This window comes from Acomys minous (assembly GCF_964271855.1).
Source record: "Acomys minous genome assembly, chromosome: 14".
In the NCBI taxonomy this organism is placed as follows: domain Eukaryota; kingdom Metazoa; phylum Chordata; class Mammalia; order Rodentia; family Muridae; genus Acomys; species Acomys minous.
This window is the reverse complement of record NC_140496.1, coordinates 83,622,013-83,639,955: the sequence shown is the minus strand read 5'-3', so window position 1 is coordinate 83,639,955 and position 17,943 is coordinate 83,622,013. Positions and strand designations below refer to the sequence as shown.

The window sequence follows — 17,943 nt, the reverse complement described above, 5'->3', positions numbered from 1 at the left end:
TTTTAAAAATCTATCTTATATCCTGGACCCTGACTCCAGTGGAAAGACTCTGTTAATATCCATAACTCATCCTCAGATTAGACCCCTGAAGCATCTTAACGTAGACTTTACATTCATTGTGGTAATAAAGTTAGATTTCAACAACAACAACAATTATTTTATGCGGTGCTAAATACAAACTCATTGAAGACTTTTACTGTAGAGGCTGAATTTTGAAATTTCATCTTGTCTCTCTGGTTTTAAATTTCATTAGTTATCAAAAGAAACACACACAAATTGGACAGCTCTAAAACAAGCTTTATCTGACACTGTGTGGTTGACAATCTGTCCCTGGTGTCGCCTGAAGCATGGAAGTCAGCCGCAGTGATTAGGTTACCTTCTCACAACCTTGTGAGTTCCAACAGCAGTAAAGCAAATACTCTAGGAATTAAAAAGGAATAAAAGAAAGGATATAGGCCATGGAAGAAGAAAAAGGAGGAGTTGAAAGGAATGCCAACGAAAACAATTTTAAAATGTTTGATAACAATCCCCTCTCTAAGTATATTATTACTTTTACCTTTTAAATAAGAAACAAGCCACATGTTTGTTTTTAAAATTATTTACTCAAGGGAACAAAATGCTTGTCTATGTTGCATAAACTTTAAGCTATAATTAGACATGTAAAAATAAATCCATCATCAAAATAATTAAATTTTAATAAAACTTCAATCCTGTTAGGTAAGAAACCATAAAGTGCTGTGTGTGTGTGTGTGTGTGTGTGTGTGTGTGTGTGTGTGTGTGTTTATATATCTGCAAGTCCATTTACTTCATTGAAGCCACATCTGGGTGTTTATTTTGCATACAGCGCATTCCTGTCTTTCATCTTTTGCTCTGTGGGTGGGAGTTGGTGGGGAGGGGTAAGCCTAGTCCTTTTTGTTCTTAGAGGAAAGCCTGTGATTAAATGGGAGAAAACCAAAAATGCTCATTAGTAGTCATAGTGATTCCCACCAGGCTTTGAGGAAGAGTTCAGACTCCTTTCCCAGAGAGCGATCTGAGCTCATCTCTTCCTAGAGAAACCGGGATGGCTCACCTTCTCCACTCTCAAAGAGCTGAGTGAAGTTTCATTACACCTCTTAGGAGGCCAAACTTAGTGGAACTGCCAGTATGCCTGGAAACTGTGTCTTCACGCAAGATCTTTCCTGCTGTGGATTCTGGATGCTGCAGAAGCAGGTGGGCTCAGATCTGCTTGGAAGGTAGCATGGTTGTTCTTTTTGAAGAAAGGATGAGATGAATGTTTTTTTAAGGACTTTTTATCTTCTTAATTGAATTGCTCCATTTTAATTCTTGCTCAGTTTGATGTCGTTTAAATGCCAGGCAACATTAATTTACATTTTATTCATTTGGAAACTTCATCCAATTATTTGTTCCTATCAGACTCATTTGAGACCTAACTGTAAACAATATTCAAATTCACTGTCATGCCACCAGAATTAGTGTGTGTGCGTGCGTATACATGTATTGCGGGAGGCAGGAAGGAAAGAAAAGGTAAATTAGAAGAGTAATATTAGGAATTAACAAGGAGTGAGTCCTTGTAACAACCAAACTGGGTTTTCCTTTTGCCTTTCTCTTCTGTACGTTGTTTTTGACCTCGTCATGACAATTAGGAAGCATTGGTGGGTGACCTCGGGGCTCAGGGAAGGGGTGTATATTTTTTCACAGAAGACTTTGGCAGATTAAGACCACTCAGTGTTGCTGATCCATCTGTTTCTTTAGGGCCCATATTTGGGAGGAAGTACCATGTGATTTCATATCAGGATGTTCATAACCCGAGTTCTTAAGCTGTGTATGAAACAGATTTCAAGGGATCCAGCCCTGATTAAAACAGTTAGCCTACCCACATCCCCCTATTTACTGTGGATTACAGGGAGGGAAGTAGGGGTTAAATCCGCAGGTCTTCCTGCTTCCCCAGAGGTTAACCTGGCAGCCAGCTTGGCACCCACAGGAGAGCTGACAGGTAGCAGGATTTGTCTAAGCAGGCTGCCTGAGAGCCAACAAGCTCTGGATTAGCTCTGGATTATGTTGTCAGAGTGAAGGCTGATGGACAAACTGCAGAGGAATAAAATGCAATCTGTTTGGGGAGAGAGGCAGCGTGCATAGCTTCCATTTTTCAAGACATGACAAGAAAAATCATTAATAATTTGTAAATCCGTGTCCATTAACTTTTCTCTTTGTTTCCCAAGACAGCCTTTTTAACATGAGTTCGCCACTGTCCTATATCTCTTCTGCCTGGTGACAGATGGTGAGATAGATATGAAATTGGATTCATAAAATAATACCTCCATCTCTATGAAAGACACTTTGTTCTCCTAATGCCACCCTGCCCCCTACTCCATACTCGGGATGAAAGGCAACTTTGACACTGAGATAGCCAAGTACACATGTTCTCTCTTTCCCTCCTGTGATAAATTTTTAACAGACAGGCTTGCTTAGAACAGTAGCCAAAATAAAATAACTATCACAGCACTGTTAACACACTTATTATGGTGATAAAATGTGGTAAATGGTATATTTCCTCCACCCGCCCCTGCCCCCTTTTTCTTTTTCTTCGTAAGAGGACTTGTGAATTAGTCTCAGGAGCAACCTGAGGTAGTTAATAGCTATGAATATTCAACAGACTTAATAGAAAGAAATGTACTTTCTCTATGTGTGTGTGTGTGTGTGTGTGTGTGTGTGTGTTTCTAACGCAAGAGCAAAAACTTTCATTGAGAATTGAAATGTATTTGTAGCAACAAAACTTCAGTTTATTAACATGTCTAACCTTCTATAATAACCTCAGTTTTTTCTCTCTCACAAATTGAACAGTGTACATTAACATTTCCTAAAGTAAACATTAGCTATTGGTAGTCAGTGGTCCTCTGATTAAGGTAAAAACAAAAAAAAAAGCTTTCTAAATGTTTCCAAAAGTATCAGAAACTGCAAGTTTTGAACATTTTGGGCTTGATCTGAAATATCGTTCCCACTTTATAAAATTTAAAATGAGCTTTTGTATAAAACTATTTAATTCACTTTGAGTTTTTAAAAGTAAGTAATGCTCTTAGAAATCTTATTTTTCACAGTATTGCCCTCGAGAATAATATTCATATATGAAGTACATAGGAAAACTGGCCAGAAAAATAAACACACTAGAGCTTATTTGGAATTCTAACACACAGAAAAGCTTTGGGCCTGAAGATATGCAATTGTTTTTTTACTATAGTCAATTAATCCAGTGTCCTTATAAACTAATGTTCAGATCTGCTTTTACTTGTAAACAACTTCAGCATTGACCGCCTTTTTATAATGCATTATGTAAAAATGAATCAGTGACATCAGTCATGTCACCTTTAAAGGTGCGTGTGATGCACTGGCACAAGGAGACATGCAGGCTTTCCTTACCCATGAATGGCCATTAAAAACAACTCTGGCCTCTTTGTTTCTAACGAGACTTTAGGTCCATCATGTATGTGTAGTCCTGAACACAGCTGCAGAGAAATGGTTGGCTTGGATTTCCCACTAATAAGATCTCTAAAGACATGTTGTCCTTCCTTGGGAACCCTGCTTCCTGTGTTTCCTGCCTGTCTGTATGCTATAGTACACAGAGAAATTATTTCTTCCTTCACATTGGTTTGAGGGGAAAGCTTTGGTGGCCTCGGACTCCTTGCTCTCTTATGATGAGAAAAGCCTCAGCTTTGTTGCACACCTTTAAAATCTAGGCAGGAGCCACATGTCCCAACATTTTACATCAGCAAATCCTGCACAGCAGCTCCATTACGATTAGTAACAGGAGCACTTTACAGTGATATAGTAGCAACAAAATTTTATAGTTGGGGGTCATAAAAACTTAAGGAACTGTCTTAAAAGGTCACAGCATTAGGAAGGCTGAGGACCACTGCCCTAAACAGGAGGATCTCAGGTCATATATTAATTTTTCTTATAAATCTCAGAATAAGCTAGCCAAAGATAGAGACATTAGTTTTTTGTTTGCTTGCTTGTTTCTAAAAATATGTAAGCACTAAAAAAAAAGCAGTTAAAATATATTTCATCTTAAGCAGTAAAATAATATTGAAAATAACCCCGTGTATAACTACTTAGAAAACCATGTTGAAATAGAAGGAAAGTGTATGGAAAACCTCAAAGGATGTTTGTAGAATGAGAGAACATTATTTAACTGCCATTCACTTTATGTACACAGAAGAAGCAATGGAAAAACAAACAAATGGGCTATGGTTTGGAGTCATATTAAAAACTCCAAATATTTACAATTTTAAATATGCTAAAAGACTGGCAGAGGAAAAAGACGCTTCGAAAGATATTATATAGGTAGCAATTACTGAGTCACTCAACAAAACCCCCTGTAGGGAAGAATTCAAAGTAAGTTGCACCCTTTTTCCATTTTCTCAAACCTAAGGGAAACGCCAAATATTGTAGGCCTAAGGCGATCTGCCTTCCTCATGACTATACTAGTCATGGGAATAAATCCTCGGTGTTGAATAAAGAAGCTGAAGGATAAAGGGGACATTAAAAAATCTTGAAAGTCCTTAAACTAACTGGCTTTAATAGTGGGATCCAATACCTGTATTACAGATCATCACTTCCCCCTCTTTGTGAATATTCTCACACATATATAGAAAGGAACAAAATCCCTTTCACACCTGGATGTGTCTGGTTGGAGGTGTGATCCTGGCTTGATCATCTGAGCAACATAATGATGCTTGAGATAGTTACAGGCTATAAAACGGAAGAGTCCTGTTGACTAAGTATCCCAGAGATGGTGTCCTGCAAGAACAGCAACCAAAGACCAAGAAACTTATTCTTGTTTCCAGAAACTGGTTCTTCTGAAGCCAGCAAAAACGCCAAAGGTAGTGAAAAAGGCAGAAACAGAATGTTAAGAACATGGGTTAATTATTGATGCTATTGGCCTACCTATACTAGTCAAGGTCAAGAGAATAAAATATTCTACCAACAGAGAGAGATGAAAGAATTTCCAAAGGCTATGGGGTGTATAAAATAAAGATTCCTAAATTAAAGTAAGGACAAGGAGTAAGGACCAAAACATAAACAGCATTGGGACAAAAACATTGTACAATGCTGAGAGAAAAGGGGTCTTAAGTCAAACATAGAAACAAGAAACTCATGAACACATTGAGCAGACACAGGCAGAAAACAGTAGTAGAATTCCTCTTACCACAGAACTTTCTTTGTCTCTATGTTATAGCCAGTACAAATGTCATGGCCACTTGCCCAATAAATTCTGCTAGACTGAACAATATTAATAGTACACAAGGATAAGTTCAGTCAGGAGAAACACGTTTTCTGTCCTTTGCTTTGGCACGCACTAGGAATCTTGTGCTTTGTACAAAACTGGAACTTTGTACCAGTACAAATTATGACTCTGTACTTCTCTGCTCCTTTCTTGTACTGTGAGCACTAATTATCTTGCGGACACAAGTGCACATGCTGAAAGAAAGATTACCACTCATTTTTCCTATTAATCTGTTTCTGACCTGCTAAAAGGCAAGCACGTTTATCTGCAAAAAACATCTGAAGTCTAACCCACCATATGTGACAGAGTCGATGGATTTGAATAATGGGATCTCTGAGAAATAGCCGTTTCTTCTGTTATTTTTTTCTTTTTTTTTTTTATGCATCTCTATACATGAAAAACAATGAAGAAAGGGTCAGTGTGTCATGCATTTGCAGAGATAAAATGGCAAACCCATGTAGACTCCAAAATGACTTTGTTATTTATGAATAAAAATATCTGGGAACAGGGGGAGGAAATGACTAATAGTACTGAAAGAACAGAAAGCAAGAAGTCAGTGAGAGAGCTGTCCCTGTGGCCACCATCCATAGTGGTTCAGAGCCCTGATTGTAGATTTTAAAGCACGTTTTTAATATATATTGAATTGTGAATGTAAGCCCCCCCCAAAAAAAAATCAGCATTAAATGCCATAGCTATTACTAATTATAAAAGTAACAGATACTATTTTCTACATGTTCAGATGAGAGCATTCAGTCATTATAAAAGCTGTTATTTCCTCGGGGCCATCCATTTTAGTAAATGTGCTGCAAAGGAAACTGCATCTTTCTCCACCCCCATCTCCAGTGCAAGAACCATTCCCAGAGCAACCAGAGCCCAGGTAGATGGTGTTTACTTTTTACCGGGCCGTATTTTCTAAAGAGGCTATGATACCATTTTAAGTTAAAGCAATTAAATTCAAAGTAAGTCAAAGCAGAATGTGCATTTTAGAACTCCAACTGGAGTGAGTCAAAGCATCAAAGTAGTTTTGATTGTATTTCCCTGATGGCTAAGGATCAGGAGCATCTTTAAAATGTTTCTCAACCTTTTGTTTTTCATCTGTTAAGAATTCTGCTTAGTCCCATGCCCCACCTTTTAATTGGGTTGTTTACTTTCCTGATGTTTAGTTTTATGACATCTTTGTATACTAAGCTGCTGTCAGATTTATAGCTGGTAGTAATTTTTCCCCATTCTGTAGGCTGCTTCTTCACTTGACTGATGGTGTCCTTCACTGTACAGGAGCTTTTTAGTTTCATGTGGTCCCATGTATTAATTGATAATCTTAGTGCCTGTGCTACAGGGGTCTTGTTCAGAAAGTCCTTTCCTGTGCAGTGGAGTTAGGGTATATCACCTTATTCCTTTATCACATTCAGGGTGTTAGATCTTCTGCTGGGATCAAGAATCCATTCGGATAACTATCTAGTTTTACCAGTGCTACTTAATGAAGATGATGTCTTTTCTCTGATGTGTATTATTGGATTGTTTTGTGAAATGTCAAAAATCAGATGGTTGTAGGAGTGTAGGGAGTCAGGCGAGGGGTACCCTTATTCTAATCTTCTACCCTTTTTGAGTACCAGTGTGAATACCAATTTGTGCAGCCTCTATGGAAATCAGTGAGAATGTGCCTTTTAAAAATAGACATAGATCTATCACATGGACCCAGCTTGAGCATCTGCCCAAAGGATTCTGTATATCATCCATGTTCATTGCTGCTCCATTCATAGCAACTAGGAATGGAAGCAGCCTAGATGTCCATCAACCGATGAATGGATCCTGAAAATGTGGTAAGTTTACACAATGGAATATTACTCAGGCTTAAGAAAAATGAAATTTGCAGGTAAATGGATGGAAGTGCAAACAATCCTTCTGAGTTGGGTAACCAAGATCAAAAAGATGCTTTCTCTGTGTTTTTCTCACCTGTGGACACTAGCTTTGATTCTTCAGACATGTATGGTTCATTTGGAATACCCACTTATGTTGGAAAATTAGTAAGAATCATGGGATGATGGATCTTTCAAAAGGAGGAGTGATAGGGTGTAGTAGTATAAGAAGTGAAAAAGAGAAGTAACAGAACAGGAAATTTTACATTAGAGTTGGGGATGGGAAAGTAGAGTGGTAGAAGCCCTATTCATCCTTGTCAAACTATGGATTCTGGGATAAGGACAGACATTGTTTTCAGTTATGTATCCGCTAATGAGCCTACCATATTCCAGGGAAATAGTTCCAAACCCATGGTCACACAAACATCCCTGGTTAAACATAGCACAGAACATGACCCATCAAAGGATTTCAATAAACATGTTAAAAATAAAAGTGAGCATCAATAAGCAAGGAAAATATGTGTATCTGTATGTCTTAACTGCACGCTGCTAACTGACTAATTTCCAGATACTAAATTAATTATGGTGAGTGTCATTATGAGAAAAGCAAATAGGATAAGAGATATTATGAAACTCTGAAGTAATTTTCTAAGAGATATGTTTACTTTCTAAGAGCCTTCAAATGCAACAGGAGGGGGTTCTGGTAGTCGGGAGATTGGGGATAGGTTCATAGTTAACATTGTGAAGCCCTCAGCTATAATCTTTCAAAGCACTATTATGATCATAGTTTCTATTCTCCCTACGTGTTCGGGCCAGCCTGGCCTATTCATCCATCCATCAATACATACAAAGCATTTATTGACCTAAAAGCTGGTAGAATGGGAACCCCCCCTCCATGTAAAGGTTTGATGCACATTTTTTCAAAGTTATAATTTTCATGCTATTCTTGAAAGTTATTTACTTTATGTGTTATTACAGGCTTATCCCAGATTCCATGGGTAATGCAGAATTTACGTGTTTTACCGTTGTCCATGAGGGGGAAAAAAAAAGAAACACCTTTTCTTCTGTCCACAGTAACCGGTCGGTAAAAATCTTTCTTAGCTCTCCAAAAAATTATAACCAAAATCATAGAAAACAATTAAACATCCACCCGGCAGTAGCCACACCCACAATCTCAGCACTGAAGAAGTGAGACCAAGGGTGTTGTGAATAGTAAGCCAGACTTGTATAATTGGTAAGAATCTGTGTGGAATAAAAATAAGAGTACTGTTTCTGAGACGAAAAATAATTGGAATCTCTTTTTATCTGTTTTAAATGTAATAGAAAAATGCCTGACACCTTCAAGCAATTAAACAATATTTTTAAAGGACAGTATAGACTCATAATGAAAAATGCTTTAAAGGCTCACAGACAATCTGTTTTTTGAGTCAAATAGCACACTCCCTTGACAAACAGAAGCTGGACATGTGTAGCTTGGCATTGAGTTGTGCTTCCCCTTTGCGAGGTTCTGAGCATCATGGGCAGCTGAGCGACCTAGGAAAGTGTCCTGCAGCCTGCTGCTCCACTCCTGCCGGTCATCCAAACACAGCCCAAGCAGAAGCTCAGAAACGCCCCAACTGAAGAGGGCGTGGGGTTAAATCTGTCTTTATTCAGTTGACATGAGGCATGTTGCAGCCTCCAGTGCAAAATGTTACTGGTAATCTTTTAATCCCAAATTAGGTCAATATTTTATCAAGTTAATCTAGCGTGAAGATTAATTGTATTAGTTACACACACATGCGCACTCGCAGGTTATTTGTTCTAGAAATACTTTTAATCAAAGAGTAAACCCATGGTTATGGTGCCAATTTTTCACTCTGCCCAAAAATATAACACACGTCTTTAAAAGCTTATCCTTTTCCAATAAGTATTTATCTTTATGAAAGAGGCATTGATTTTTCGTCAATGTGTAGTCAAGACTTACAAAAGACAAAAGATGAGAGGCTTGTGGTTACTGAAACAACCACCATTCGAAAAGCTGTTTGTGAAGAAATTGCTTTTGATTTGATTTTTTTTTAATAAAATAGTGCAGTTTTGGTCTCCTATTTCAACTTACTTCTATTTAGTCTCTTAAAATATGTGGTTGTTCCCATAAAAAAGTTGGTGATTTTGTTTCTCTAATCCTTTATATTATCAAGCATGATTGAAAATACCATATCCAAAAGTACAGTCTTCTTACTGTTAGAGAATGTTATCCATTGGCTTCCAGTGGGATTGCGGATGGGGAGGACTCAGATTTCTCTATGGGGCTGGCCACTAGGAGTTTGACCATGCTCCAGTGAGTATATGGGCAACACAACAGTGAGTATGTGGACTTCTTCTTTCTTCTCTTCTCTGGGAGGAGGTCACAAGGACCTCGGAGGGCCAGGACATGAGTATGATTGGAATGCATCATGTGAAATTCTCAAATAGTCAATAAAAGTGTTATGTTGGAAAAAGTAAGATTTGGGGACGAAAATATATTGACCCGAATGGCAGGTCTGCTAGAAGAAGGCAAGATGGACAAATGTCCTCCTTTCCTTCAGAGTCTGTCTGGTCACTGAAAATCCCTAGACACCATTGTAGGTAGTTTTAGAGTCCCACTCCAGGCACCATTGTGGTGGCTTTACAGTCCTGTGTCCAGTCCCATCATTCTGGTACTTTTACACCTGCACCCTCACCCTTACTTGCAAGACAGAGCTCCCATCCTGTTTCATTAACTGCCTAATGACATTTTCCAAGGGTCGTGCCAATTATGAGGATTTCACAGACAATATTTGAGAATAGTACATGTCAGAAATTTAGCTTTTGTCTTCAAATATTGGTTTTCTGGCATTCACCGTTGGTGAAAATTATAAGTAAAAGGATCCAGAAAGGTTTTTCATGACTAGTCTTTTGAATTAATTAACAGATTAAAATCAAATCTCTCATGTGGAGAATATATGAGCATCAGCATTCTCAGGCAGCATGGTTGAACGCGTTGGGAGGTAAAGTTCATAGTCCTGAATGTCAGCCTCACAGTTAGTACGAGGCTGTGACAAGCTGTGCTTTGACACGTGCCAACGGGTTCTCTAATCTCCACTTAGAACAGTGCAGCCTTCTCAAAATGAATATCAGGCAAACCCTGCTTCAGCTTGCGAAAAGTCATCCAAGGCTACACTGCACCTAGACTAAAGCCATATTTCAGAAAAGGGTCCTGTAACAATATCCCAGATAAAACCAAAATAAAGAGTAAACTGAAAATGAGCTGTGAAGGGCGATGGTGGGTAGATTCCTTATGTTGTTATACTAATCTTTTTACCATCTGCATGTATGTACGTATAGAATCGTGCTGATGTGACAACTCTACACCATAAAAATTTGTGTATATGCATACACACACACATATACATATGGTGGTTAACACCTGTAATCCTAGCAATTGAAAGGCTGAGGCAGGAGGATCACCATAAGTTTCAAGCCAGCTCAGGTCATACAAAAGCTCCAGGCCAGCCTGAGATACCCAAAAAGAATAAATTTTTAAAAAGGAAAAAAAACTTTAAAGTGCACTTCGATGTATAATTGTTTCTTAGCTTTCAACCTCAAAAACTTCTGTGATGTCATATTACAAATCAATGTTAAAGTGTAGCATGTAGCTTTCTATTTTCCTTTCATGTTGATGTTAAAATAACTGACATAATCTTGCTAGTATTTATTAAATACATATTCAAAGGATAATTTAATCTTTCACTTAGTATTACAGACACAAAATAAAATTTTGTTGGGTTTTTAAATTTCTGTATATAATATATAAATATACACATATTTTATCATAGTATTCAACATTTTGTATTATTAAGACCCTGTAAATTTCCTGCCCAGGCAAGACATTTATATCTGCCTGATTATGTTTAACCCATTAGACCTAGGTGCCCTGAGCAGTGTGGCTTCATCCCTCTTAAACAACTGATTATTGCTGATTGTCCACATGTACAAGACATTTATATCTGCCTGATTATGTTTAACCCATTAGACCTAGGTGCCCTGAGCAGTGTGGCTTCATCCCTCTTAAACAACTGATTATTGCTGATTGTCCACATGTACCTATCAAGCCCCAGGATCAGATCTGTTTGGGAGTCAAAGAATATAAAATGGAGTCTTGACAGTACTTTAATTACCAAATGTAGCAATACAGCACAAGATAATAAACATAAATCAACAGCACTTTTAACGGTCAGTGCCCCTTAATGGTGAGTTCTGATCTATAGGAATATGAAGCCAGGGGTCACAAAGACCTAGAGGAGCCTTTAGTTTCCTTGTGTCTTGGTTTCTTTATCCATAAAGCATAGGGATAGCAAAGCATTTAAGGAATGAATTATACTCAACACTTGATAGGTATGTAATACACTTAATTTATGGATTGTCATTATCATTTAGACAATCCATAAGAGAGAGAGATGAAAATGTAAATGCAAGTGCTAGAGTGTCGTCCTTGCTAGTTTTATGTCATCTTGACACAAGGTACAGAGATCATAGAGGAGGGAGCCTAAATTGAGAAAATGCTTCTGTAAGACTGGGCTATAGACAAGACTGTGGGGGCATTTTCTTAATTAAAGATTGATGAGGGAGGGCCCAGCCCATCATAGGTGATGCTACCCCTGGGCTGATGCTCCTGGATTCCATAAGAAAGCAGGCTGCCATGATGAGCAGGCCACTAAGCAGCACTCCTCCACGGCCTCTGCCTTGGCTCTTGCTTCCATGATCCTGTCCTGTTTGAGTTCCTGTCCTGGCATCCTCCAGTGACAGGCCATAAAGTGGAAATGTAAGCCAAATAAACCCTTCCTTCCCCAACCTGCTTTTTGGATGTGGCATTTCATTGCAGTAATGGTAACCCTGATTAGGACACGCACTTACATTAAAAACACACACACACACACTCAGGAAAGTCATAAAGATGAGCCATAAGGGAGAATTTGAAAGTCAGGTTGAATGATAAGAGGAGCAAGAAGCAATGTTAGGTGCAGAGCGTAAGTGAGGGGAAGTGAAGACATAGAGGTGGGCATGACAAGACATTAAAAGGAAGCATTGGCAAAACAGGAAAAGATTGTTAGGCAAGAGCCTCCGATATACCAGGCTGTGGGAAAGCTGCCTTTCACCCTGAAGACTTTGCACTGACTTAAGAATGTTCTGAATGCTCCTTGAAGGAATTTGGATTTGATTCAACTGGCAAGTGCCCGTCATAGTCCAGAGCAGGGCTAACGGCTTATATCTGTGGTTATAGATTGTGAAGAGAAGGCAGAAGTGACTTCAACAGGGAGCAGTGAGGGACAAGTTTAGGCTTAAGGCAAACTCAGTCATAAAGCTGTAGATTTTTTTATTACAGACACATGGAATTTTAGAGTTGGAGGTGCCTTGAAATACACTGGAATCATTCATCTGAGAAGGAAATGGGTCTTGAAAGGACACGTCCAAGTGAGTTGGCTGGTGGAGGCCGACCCAGAACACTAGTTCAGATGCCCTGGCCCCTCTGATTCATCTTCCTGCCTTATAAAAGGCCTATTGGGACAGCAGCAACATTTTAAGAAGGTTCCCTGCATGGCCTAAGGAGGCTAAAGTACAGGAGACAGCCTTGGGCAGAAGGGGTGGGGAGCGGGACAGCAGCAGTCCTGGTGTCCTGAGGTAAGAAACCTCTGTGAAAGCAGAAGCAGTGGACAGACCAGGAAGGAATAACACCACGGAAAAGAAAGCAGCCACTCTTCCCGCAGCTCAGGCTCAGTTCTTACACAAAGTGAGCAGTGTAATCAGATAACTGAGATAGCACTGCAACAACGCTCCCTCCTACACCTTACCCATGAAGCCCTTGGCACACAGGCCACTGTCCCTTAAATTAGAGGTCAGACTAATCCATTGCTGCTTCATCTTAACATCTCCACTTTCATCTGGCTTCTCAATTAACTGTGACATAATGTCATCGTTGGCGAAGTTGAATTTCTGCCAAATTTTACTTCATTTCCCTCTGAATGCATGTGCTAATTACAAGCTTATAGTTCAAAAGGTATGTTGCACCAAATTATTATTATTATTATTATTATTATTATTATTATTATTATTATTATTATTATTAATTATTTATATTATAGGATGTTGGCATGGTTCATACTCAGAACGGTTTAAGGAGTGTGCTACATGACAGACAAAGTTCTAGGAAAAAACACTCACAGGATTCTGACCTCTGCTATACATGCACTTTCTCCCAATTATTCAATCAACCACTAATCTAGATACTGCTGTGAAGGGATTTTGCAGATATAATTAAGGTCTCAAATCAATTGACCTTAAAACAAAGAGATTATATGGATGGTCTTGTGCTAAGCATATGGCCCCTTCTAAAGCAGTCTGTTTTCACTAGCTGCCTACAGAAAAGGAAGTTAAGAGATTGGGCAACATAAAAGGGTCCCATGAGTCTGCACCCTTAGGGAGGATGAGAGGGGCTTGTGGGGAAGTAAATGAAGTCCTGAATAAATGTAGAGTATTCACACAAGCATGCCCATATCAAGGACCCCAAATGTCTTAGACCCATGGGAATACCAAGGCTTTGCTTTGGTCAGGCTCAGAGGAAGGGCGATGCCTTAGCTTTGTCTGAGCTCAAATGCTGACCAACACTGACCTTTAGCTAAGAGCAGCGAGTGTAGAAAATGTCAACTGTGGTTTTCTTTTCTTTTTTTATTTTTTTCATTTTTCATTTTTATATATACATTTATATTATTACATATATATACAATAAACTACCTACAGCAAGAAGAACCACGAACCAATCAGGAATTATATAAATGTTACACTCGTAGTGTTTTGGCTATTTGCATTTGGCAACCTTGAAGAACACATCTTTCCTATCATGGTGCATCTAAAATTCTAAATGTAAGTCATATCTATTGTATCCCTTCTTTATCACCTTAAAACATCTATCTAGACTTAAAAGCATCTTAACCCCCAAACTACTAAGCTTAATTGTAAAACTATCTGGTAAGCAACCTCATCTGCACTTCCTATATACTCAGATAATTAATTTTATTCCTTGTCAACTGTGGTTTTCTTGTTCAAGATGTCAGCCTTATAGGCAGAAACTCACCAGTAGCTTCCTCCTCTGGGGTGATTCCAACCTGAGACCACTCCCCAACTCAGACCTCCTACCAAAATTAGCTAAACCACCTCCTGGTTCACGCTGTGTAGAATAAACTGAATTTCCTGACTACTGTTGGTCCTGTTCAATCATTGTGCATAACCCACCCGATCTCAGTTTCTCTGTGTGTCTGTGATTTCTTCACTCCCACATCCTCCAGTTAGATTAGTGCCCTAAGCCATACGGTGCCCTTGCAGGCCACTTCGGAGACTTAGATCCCATGGAGCAGAACTTATAAACAGTTGCAAATGGCCATGTGTGCTAGGAAGTGAACCTGGGTCCATTGCAAGAGCAGCAACTGCTTTTTACCACTGGGCCATCTCTATCCCACAATCTGGTTTTGTTTTGTTTTGTTTTGTTTTGTTTTGTTTTTTAAGTAGTGGACAGGTTACACATTACCAAATGAACTGGTTTCTCGGCAATGGCCCATACCTATATTCTCCCTAATTTAAATGCTCATATTTTTTGTAGCAAGTTTCCTCACATTAGTTATTTTTAAAAGTAAATAATGTTTTCTGTTAGTACTCATAAGGTAAAATGATAATCTAGGAAATTGCCAGTTCTTCAAAAATAAGTGATCTGACTCATCGTTACTGAATTTTAATGAAGAGATTATGAACACTAGAGTAAAGAGCTCCTGGGCACCACTGCACCTCTTTTTCATTTTTATCATAGTATATTTATTGAAGGAAAAGTAGATTTGAATAAACATGCACTAATGATCCATTCTTCCCTTCAACAATTTTTAAATACTCCAAACCTACAGAAAATTTTCAAGAAAACATATGTAACCTACAGGGAACTATGTATAATCTACAGAAATTTTGCAAGAAGTATGTATAATAAACCACAGTCTCTCCTTGGGCTGACCAGTTGCTAACATCTGGTTACATTCATATGTTCCTGTATCTCTCCCTCATTGTCTATACGTACTCACATACACAATGTGTACACACAGGCTTCCTGGTATCCGCATACATATGTGTGTTTGTCTCCATACAATGTCTGTGTACAGTTACACATGTACTTGGCACTAAGTCATGCAGAAAGCAGTGATTCATGGGGCTGGTACCCAGTGGTACCAGTAAAATCACATTTTTGCCTCTAATACTTAAATACACTGACTTTCTCATGAAACTTTAACAAAGTTCATACAATATAATATTTATAAATGGAATTTTATCATCTTTGTCTCAATTATCCCAAAGTTAAACACATTTTAGTATTTTACTGAGCCTAATGTCAATAAGTAGCCTTCCTGCTGCTATTTCCCGTCCCTTTGCTCCTGCTGGCAAGCATCTTCCCAACTTAAACCAAAAAGCAGATGAAACTGGAACCAGATTGTACCAAGGTATGCTGGGACACCCAAATCATTTCCTGCCTCCACCAGACATAATCACCCACATTTTTCAAAGACCTAGAGAAGGCCACACTGAGGTTTCTGAGGACCAGAGCCATTTCAGCCTCAAGTTTCATGGTCCCTGCTGGAACAGTCCTTCCCAGTTTCACTTGGTTTTCTCCTTCTACTCTTTTAGATACTAAGTTAAATCTTGTATTCTTATGGAGAGCTTCCTTGTTTACTTTCTTTTTTGTTGTTTTTTGTTTGTTTGTTTGTTTACTTTCTTATAGCTACACTATCATGTATTTTGTTTTAGCATCCAAATGAAGCAAAGACTCGTTACCAGCATTCATCGCTAAATTAATAGTCCTACAATGTAAATCATTACTGTTAAAAATGTAAGTCTTGGTTGTGGTGGTTTTTACTCCTAGCCCTAGGCTCCGGGAATAATGGCTCCAGAAGATTCAAAATATATTTACAAATACCTAGGCCATATAGCTAAGCTCTTCTCTGACTAGCTCACAACTTAAAATAACCCATTTATTCTAATCTATGTTCTGCCTCATGCCTGGTTATCTCTGTTCAGGGACTACACACCCGTCCTCCTCACATCTTGCCAAACAAACTCTTCCATGCCTGGCTCTATCTCAGCATCCTCTCTGCCCCCTGGATATCCCACCTCCTATTTCCTACCTCAGCTATAGGCCATTAGCTTTTTACTGGCAAGTGATGCTTCCACACAATACACAAGATATTCTCTTTATAAGTCATGGGCTACTGAGGTGGCTCAGCAGGTAAAGTGTTTGCTGCCAAGCCTAAAGACTTGACTTTACTCGCTGGTACCTCTTGGAGTAGGAGAGAGCTGATTCCTGTGTTTTGTCCTATGACTACAAAACATGTACCATGAAACTCAAGCACCTGCACCACAAACACACACACACACACACACACACACACACACACACACACACACACAAAGTGAAGACATGACACAATGAAACAGACCAAACAGGAATTCTTTTCGTACATCACAAACTGCCTAAAAGCCAGGGATGGCGCTTTCTTCAATAATACACTTTCAAAGTGGGTAAAGGAGATCTGAGTACATGTTCAATATATTTTCAGGTTATTGGTGTGTGTGTGTGTGTGTGTGTGTGTGTGTGTGTGTGTGTGTGCGCGCGCTTAGAGATATTTAGGATTGTTTTTGAGACAGTTTTTCTGTGTAGCCTTGGCTATCCTGGACTCACTTTGTGGACCTGGCTGGCCTCTAACTCACTGAGATACATCTACCTCTGCCTCCCTGAGTGCAGGGATTACAGGCATGTGCCCCTGCACCAGGTAATATGTTAAGGTTTTAAGGTAAGGTTTTGCTGCATACCCGAGGCTACATGGAAACCATTACATACCTCAGACTGGCCTTAAACTGGTAATTCTCCTGCCTCGGTCTCTGAAGTTCTGAGATACCATGCTTGGCTGACAATCATGATTATCGTCACCTACCAAAAGAAAAATCAAGAAATAAAGGTTAGACACTTTATATACCACATGCAATGTCAGCACTTTATGTCTCACACTTAGTGTGCTAAACAATTCCACAAGTTGTAAACCCTTACTTTATCTTACAGATAAGAGAAAAATGAATACTAAAAAGTATTAATACAACTTCCACAGGACCAAAAACCTAAAAGGAGTTGGGTCTGTCCTTCATTCAAAGCCTACAATCCAGCCGTGCAGCCTGGCTCCACAACATTCTAAACATTGTGCCTCTCAGCCATGAGAATTAGAGTCACATGATTATTATCAGTTCATCAAAATCCATCTTGTGTTTCTTTCTTTTTTTTCCTTTATTAATTTATTCTTGTTACATCTCAATGGTTATCCCATCCCTTGTATCCTCCCATTCTTCCCTCCCTCCTATTTTCCCCTTATTCCCCTCCCCTATGACTGTTCCTGAGGGGGATTACCTCCCCCTGTATATGTTCATAGGGTATCAAGTCTCTTCTTGGTAACCTGCTGTCCTTCCTCTGAGTGCCACCAGGTCTCCTCCTCCAGGGGACATGGTCACAGATCTAGCCAATGGACAGAACATTCTCCACAGTAGAGTGGAGAGTGGGATATTACTTTCTCACATACTCTGGTGCCATCTTGTGTTTCTTGAAACATCAAAAGACTTCTAATGTCGAAAGGTCTGTCTGATGAAGAAACCCACACAATAAACAACAACAACAACAACAACAAAAACTTCAAATTAAAAACGAGGTACCTGGAGTGATTGCTCAGTCAGTAACAT

General features: G+C 39.0%; 1 long non-coding RNA gene across 1 annotated transcript in view; it reads right to left on the bottom strand.

Annotated features, from left to right (window-relative positions):
• LOC311583351 overlaps positions 1–17,150 on the bottom strand; it is a 234,639-nt gene extending 217,489 nt beyond the window's left edge. The window contains exon 1 of the long non-coding RNA XR_014774469.1: positions 17,060–17,150. This is a non-coding gene — a long non-coding RNA (uncharacterized lncRNA). The remainder of the gene's footprint in view (positions 1–17,059) is intronic.
• Positions 17,151–17,943: the final 793 nt, after the last annotated feature.